The sequence below is a fragment of the Falco cherrug genome, chromosome Z, assembly GCF_023634085.1.
Source record: "Falco cherrug isolate bFalChe1 chromosome Z, bFalChe1.pri, whole genome shotgun sequence".
Classification (NCBI taxonomy): Eukaryota; Metazoa; Chordata; class Aves; order Falconiformes; family Falconidae; genus Falco; species Falco cherrug.
Genome location: NC_073720.1, coordinates 30,575,384 through 30,582,353, shown reverse-complemented (window position 1 = coordinate 30,582,353; position 6,970 = coordinate 30,575,384). Strand labels below are relative to the sequence as shown.

The 6,970-nt window shown below is 39.7% G+C and overlaps 1 long non-coding RNA gene across 1 annotated transcript; it reads left to right on the top strand.

The window, feature by feature from the left end:
• The first annotated feature begins 1,587 nt into the window (after nt 1–1,587).
• LOC114016442 (uncharacterized) lies at nt 1,588–6,672 on the top strand. The gene is made up of 3 exons (XR_003560882.2): nt 1,588–1,812; nt 3,520–3,580; nt 6,547–6,672. It is a non-coding gene; the product is annotated as an uncharacterized LOC114016442 (long non-coding RNA).
• The last annotated feature ends 298 nt before the right edge of the window (nt 6,673–6,970 follow it).

Below are 6,970 nucleotides of genomic sequence, written 5' to 3'. Positions count from 1 at the left end.
ATTCTAACTAGGCAATTTAATAATTAATTAATTATTAAATAATTAATAATTTCCATAATATCTACTGAATGGAGTAAACAGTCATTTTTTAATTATTATTTAGAATTGGGTTGCCTAGGTTTTTTCTAGTTTGAAAAATGAAACATTAAATATCCAGTAGGGGCAATTTTTTGGCAAGAAGGTTTGCAGTTCATTGTTTAAAGTGTTTTCCCAATTACTATTAACTGTCACTTTGCTGTAAGTGTGGTGCTGGAAGTTTGTTATTACAGTTTTTCTGGATTCTGGAAGAGAAGGACCTGAACACAAAACAGAGGAAGTTGAGTCAAACCAATACATTCCTGTGAATCAAACGACCAGAGGGTCAGCATCGACTTGGGAGTGCACGGTCTGCATGTATGATCCAAAACATAGGAGGACTAGTCCATGGCAGCTTGACTGACTAGACTGAACCCTTTTTTCCCCCCGTATCTGCTACAGGACAGACCATGTTATTCTTTCAGTACACGTAGAAAGTAAGATAAACACTCTGGGTGGGAGTTAGTCAGCAAAGAAAGATAGGCAATGGTATTTTCTCTGATGGGACATAAAAAACTCTGGAGCCAGAGGAAAATTGCAAGTCCCTACAAATGCTTGCCTTAATTTACAGCTATAAATAGAGAAGGTAATGTAAGGATGGTATCATTACAAGTGAACTCAAGTTGGAATACATGGTCCTAATTTTCTTAGGGAAATCACACCTGTATCATGAGGGCAGTCATCATGGTATAGACTTAACAGTGCTAGAAGACTTTGTGAAGAGATCTTTTCAGACTTGCTCATTATAACCCTGCAGAAATTTCCTTATGAACTAGTTAGAAAAAGCACAGTCTTCTTCAGCTTTGCCATGTCCTCACTTACATATAAAAAGGCCTTAACAAACGACATGGCGTGACTTTTCTTGTCTTTGAAATTTAATATTTTCTGCTGGTAGAGTGAGGACATGCTCTGGCAGGCCCAATGTAGCAAATCTGAAATCTGTAAGTATATCAGGGTCACTTATTTTTCTTGTGAAGCTGTTGTGTGTAATTAAATATAAAAAATTTGTTTGAAGATACCTTCTGGGTAATACCAATAGTGCTGGAATTACGAAAAGTCTTTAGCTGGGTTGTCTGCATACTAAATTATCAGTAAATGTTTTATGGGTTTTGCAGGTCTGCGGCAGACTGACAAGTCAATTTCAGAGTTGTGGCTGTGTACAGCTATCAGTATGGTGCCTGTAAGTTGGCCACCCTTCAGTTTCTCTAGTCTGTGGGTTCAGCTGGCCTTCTGCCATTGCATATATCAAGATCTTAACGCCTTTTTCACATTTGCCCCTTTCATGCATCCAATAGGCTGTAGCAAAGCAATGTGATCCTTGATGAAGTGTCAGTAAAAACTGACAGGGGATTTGCCACAGAAGAGAAAAGTAAAGAAATAAAAAGCTTAAACAAGAAGATTAGAAGACAGAAAAATATTTTCCTTTGGCTTGCTCACTGCAGGCGTGCTGGTATCAATTTTTCCTTTGTTGTTTTCTTGGTGAGAGGACAATCTCACTGAATATATGCACACAATAAAATCAACTATTTGGCATTGTTACAATTCATTATTAAAAGATGTATATTAATTAACTTAGTATCTATTTTGTTTTATTTTATTTTGTCTGTCCTGTTTTATTTTCTTAGACTTTGTGTGTGCTTAGGAACCAGTCCCATACGTCTGATTTCCAGTTTTATCATAGAACTAATCTCATTGTTGTCAGTGGGATTACTGGAATTGTACTAGAGAAAATTCTATGTAAGTATATTAGCCCCCACCCTTTTTAATATAGTTGAAATGTAAGCATGCACAACAAAAGACTACAATAACAACAGGAAGTTCTTAAATAGTTGGCTTTTTCTGTGCTGATTTATTTCTTATTATTTACATAGCATAATTTTTGGTATAATTTATTTTGCTGAAATTGTAAGATAATAAATATAATCATAATTGTAACTAATAAAATAATTCTAATGCTTTTATGCAAGAGTAAGATTTGTATTACTGTTTTTCTTAGAAGCTGTCATCTTAAAATAAGGTGACTTCTTCTAACCGCTTACATTACTCCCTATCATTTAATAGATTCCTTATTGCTGAGTGGGACTCTAAAAATGCAGTTCCTTGGAATTTTAAGTAGTTGGAAAATAGGGACTCAACTGCAAATAGTTCAAAATGGCTTACGTTTTGTGTTCTCAGCAGTTAGATTGGCTCATTTTCTGTTATGCTATGCCTGCCTTTGAGTTACTAATCTTCAGCACTTTGAAAACTAGGCTTCAGTATTTTCAACTGAACACTCCACTTCTTGCTTTGAAAATACTGGTCTGACCATTGTGCCTTGGCTCCTTCCTGAGAGCAGTAGGGATGGTCATTAATGCTGTATTTTCCTCATTTTTTCCTACCATGCATATCCGTTGTGCTTTCATTTGTTGCTTTTATTAGCATGTGTGGTAGGTTTTTCAGCATACTTTGCTTTGTGCACTTGGATCTGCTGGCTAAGCATGATGGATTTGTCTGTCTTTTTTCGTGGCCAGTGAAAGTGTCCTTATACCGTCAAGCACTTGTTTCACCTCGCTGCGTCGCAACAGCTTACACAAGCAATCACAATAATAATGCTGTTCTAAGAAATAACTGCAGAGGCATCCTACTTTAAAAACAGTAAGAAAGAAGTATATTCTTCTGAATGTCTTTGAGACAAGGCAGTCCCACACTTGATTTTGCCATGGAAGTCTCTAACTTCAGCAAGCTGGATTGTGCTCTACTATTATTCTGACCTCTTTAAGTGCCTGATTAAGAGATTTATGTTTCAAAGGACTAGAAAGTCTTTAGCGCCTACAGTGTAAAATTCTTTATTCAGTGAGACTCAGGAAGGATCTCTGATGTTCTTCTGTACTATAAACCATGTCTAAATGTATTTAAGGTGACATTGGGCAGGTTGCATTTGGTAAGGTAGAAACCTTACAGAGAAACTGAATTAGGTAGGAGTTTATTTTCACAGAATGATGTTTCCTTGGCTATTGTTATTTATTTTTGATCCAAGTTCTTTTGGAGAAAGAGAGAATCTGATTGTGAATTAACTGTGGGATCAGTTACAAAGTACTTGAAAACAGCATCTGATTTTGGTTGAAGAGTTGATATCCTCTGTATGTGCTCCAGACTTGAAAGAGGACAAATGAGAGGGAATACTTTTGTAAGTAATGAGTCAGTCATGCTGCTGTTGCCAGATATATAAACTGTCAACATTCTCACAAGACCTTGGCAATGAGGCTGACATTAACTGCAAAGCCATTCCTGTAATCTGTATATATTTCAATTGTGCTTATTGCACAATCTTCTATATAACATTTATAAGAAACATATATCCATATTTTCCATATATGGGAATGTTGTCAGATTTCAGAAATAGATCTCTTTGTATAAGTACATAGTGCACACCTAAGTAAAAACTATGCTTTTTGTCTCATTCAGGTCTTCCTTCCTCCACACAGTGAGAAAATATCAGGTTCAGGCTATGCTGGTTGTTTTCCAAGTGAGTGCAAGTTAGCCTGTGCTGCCTTAAACTACATTTTGCCCTGAAGCTCTTTTCAGAGATAGTGATCCTGAAGGTGTGCTCAAGGAGTGTGATCCATGTGCTCAGGGTGGAGGCTGTGAGCAGGTAGGCAGTCGTTGCTCTTCAGATTTCCATGCAATTCTAGGAAATTTCCTTAAAGAAGGCTGATTTTGAGTGTGTGTGCAAGCAGCATCAGTAAGAACAGCCTTGCAAAAGCAGTGAAAAGGATTGTCGTTGCTGTTGTCAGCCTACGCACCAGCTCCCTCCCGTGGCTTAGCTAAAACACATCTATATTTTTATATCGTATGTCTCTTCGTTGAGATCCAAATAGACAAGAAAAAAGGTATTATGGGTTCTGGAGTACCTTTTCACTAACTGGTTCTATTTCTTTGCAAAAATATCAAGGATTTTTATTCATTGCTTAGAGAAATCAACAGATGCTTTCAAAACAAGCATGAAAGAGCTATAATGAAAGGCAGGTAGTGATTAACAGAGTTGTCTTTATCCAATGTGTATTCTGTTTTCTCTTGGGCTTTGAATACAGAACCATACTGACAGACGTTAAAGCGACTGGACTGTGTTATTTGGTAGCAATGGTGGGAAGGGAAAGAGCAGGGAACGATCATTAAAGAAGCTTTTGACAGTTTTCTTCATGCTTTCTATTAATATAAATGAACTACAACCTCTGTTGTTTTCCGAACACATCAAATGCTTGTTGTGGAGAAAAGGAACTGTTTATTTGACATTGATATTAGCAGTATTCTAAATTGCTTTGCTTATACTGAAAAAAAGTAATAATTATTATTTTTTTTACCCATCATGGGATCGTAGAATTGTTTACGTTGAAAAATACCTTTAAGATCATGGAGTTCAACTGTTAACCTAGCACTGCCAAATCCATCACTAAACCATGTCCCTAAGTGCCACATCTACACATCTTTTAAATACCTCCAGGGATGGTGACTCAACCACCCCCAACCCCCCACCCCTCCACCTCCAGGCAGCCTCTTCCAATGCTTGATAACCCTATCAGTGAAGAAACTTTTCCTAATACCCCATCTAAACCTCTCCTGGCACAACCTGAGGCCATTTACTCTTCTCCTTTTACTTGTTACTTGGGAAAAGAGACCCACTCCCACCTGCCTACAACCTCCTTTCAGGCAGCTGTAGAGAGTAGTAAGGTCTCCCCCGAGGCTCCTCTTCTCCAGACTAAAGAAACCCAGTTCCCTCAGCTGCTCCTCGCAAGCCTTGTGCTCCAGACCCTTCCCCAGCCCCGTGGCCCTTCCCTGGACACGCTGCAGCCCCTCTACGTCCCTCCTGCAGTGAGGGGCCCAAACCTGAACACAGGGTTCGAGGTGCGGCCTCACCAGTGCCCAGTACAGGGGGACAGTCCCTTCCCTTGCCCTGCTGGCCACACTGCTCCTGACAGAAGCCAGGGTGCTGCTGGCCTCCTTGGCCACCTGGGCACACTGCTGGCTCCTGCCCAGCCGGCTGCCGACCAGCACCCCCAGGCCCTTTCCCACCAGGCCCTTTCCAGCCGCTCTGCCCCAGCCTGTAGCGCTGTGTGGGGCTGGTGTGACCCAGGTGCAGGACCTGGCACTGAGCCTTCTTGAACCTCAACAACAAACATAATTCTGTGAAAATAAACTCCTACCTAATTCAGTTTCTCTGTAAGGTTCCTACCTTGCCAAATGCAACCTGCCCAGTATCACCTTAAATACATTTAGACATGGATTATAGTACAGAGGAACAGCAGAGATCCTTAGCTTTGGCCCATCAGTCCAGCCTGTCCAGATCCCTCTGCCGAGCCTTCCTACCATCAAGCAGATCAACACTCTCCCTGTAACTTGGTGGCATCTGCAAACTTAGTGAGGGTGCACTCTATCGTCTCATCCAGATCATTGATAGAGATTTAGGCAGGACTGGCCCCAGCACTGAGCCCTGGGGAACAGCACTTGTGACCAGTCACCAGCTGAATGTAACTCCATCCACCACCACTCTTTGGGTCCATCCATCCATCCAGTTTTTAACCCAGCAAACAGTGATAGCAAAGTGTAACTTCATAAAGGAAAACAATGAGTGATTTTAAAATTTATAAAATAAAGACACACAAAAGACAGTAAATTGCTTGATAACACCACAGCATACTGCTAGGCAGATGCAACAGAAAGCATCAAAACAACTCTCAATTAACTGTGAGCAGATTATAATGTAACATTTTTATGAATGCTGTGACATAGTAAGGAAAGGACTTCACAGAGGTGTGTCCATTTTTGTGCTATGGAAACAAAGCTGTAATTTTAGGCAGTGTTTAGCTTGTAATTAGGATGCAGTCAAAAATCCATGAACCTAAATCCTCTTGTAGGACATCATTAAACAGCTGGTTATCACAGAGTGGATGCCTCACAAACAAAATGTAGTGCAACAAGCTTAACCAGGGATGAATTCAGACTCTGAGTAGATAAGGTAAGGGAATGACAATTAATTGGAAGACCATTGTGTTGCAATATAGGGATTTCAAGGGTGGACCTGGGATAAGGTATCTGTTTCTATTGATACTGAAGTGTTTGAGTGGGCTAATGAAGGAAGTGTGTGTATGTATGTATGCTTATCACTAACAACAAAAAAAATCACAATTTCTACAGATTCAGTTACTACAACAGAGCAGTTTATATACATGTATCTTCAAATACAGTAAATATTGTACCTCCAAAATTTTCAATTATAGCTACATGATCCAACCCGATCAGAGTTTTATTAGAGTTGCATAATCAAGCTTCAAAAGCCAGTAGCTTCCAGGATTAGTTTCCACTGGACTTTGATTCCTTTCTAGTTTTTAATCGCAATGATGTGGTATTTTCCTACAGAACATCAGAGCAGTGATTTCACAGAAATAAACAGACCCCTAAAGGCACAGATAATAATATGATGATCTCTCTTCACAGCATTTCCAGTCAAATATTCAGACCTGCTTTACAAGCACTGGCCTGCTCCAAACCAACAGCCACCTTTTGTTTTTTTGGAATTTGTATTGACGGTTCATAGAAAGCAAAAAACATATCATGGAAGCAGTGGCAAGTGTTAAGAAAGGCTTTAATTTTATCAGCTGTATTTATTTCCTGTTCTTTTTGTTGGCCATCTTCTACCTGGTATGAAAGAGAGCATTACATGTCTCCTAGGGCAGAAGAGGAAGCTGTTGAGACTGGCTGGAATGGGGAAGGTTACTTTCCTTACTGGAATACCAGTTTACTTGCTGTGCCTACAGCTTGACTAAGCTCTTCAGCAGCAGATGTGAGAAGCTCTTGCCTCACTGTGTGTCATCAAGGCTGGGAAACAGGCTGACAGTTGTTCTGTGATATGCCTTCTCTT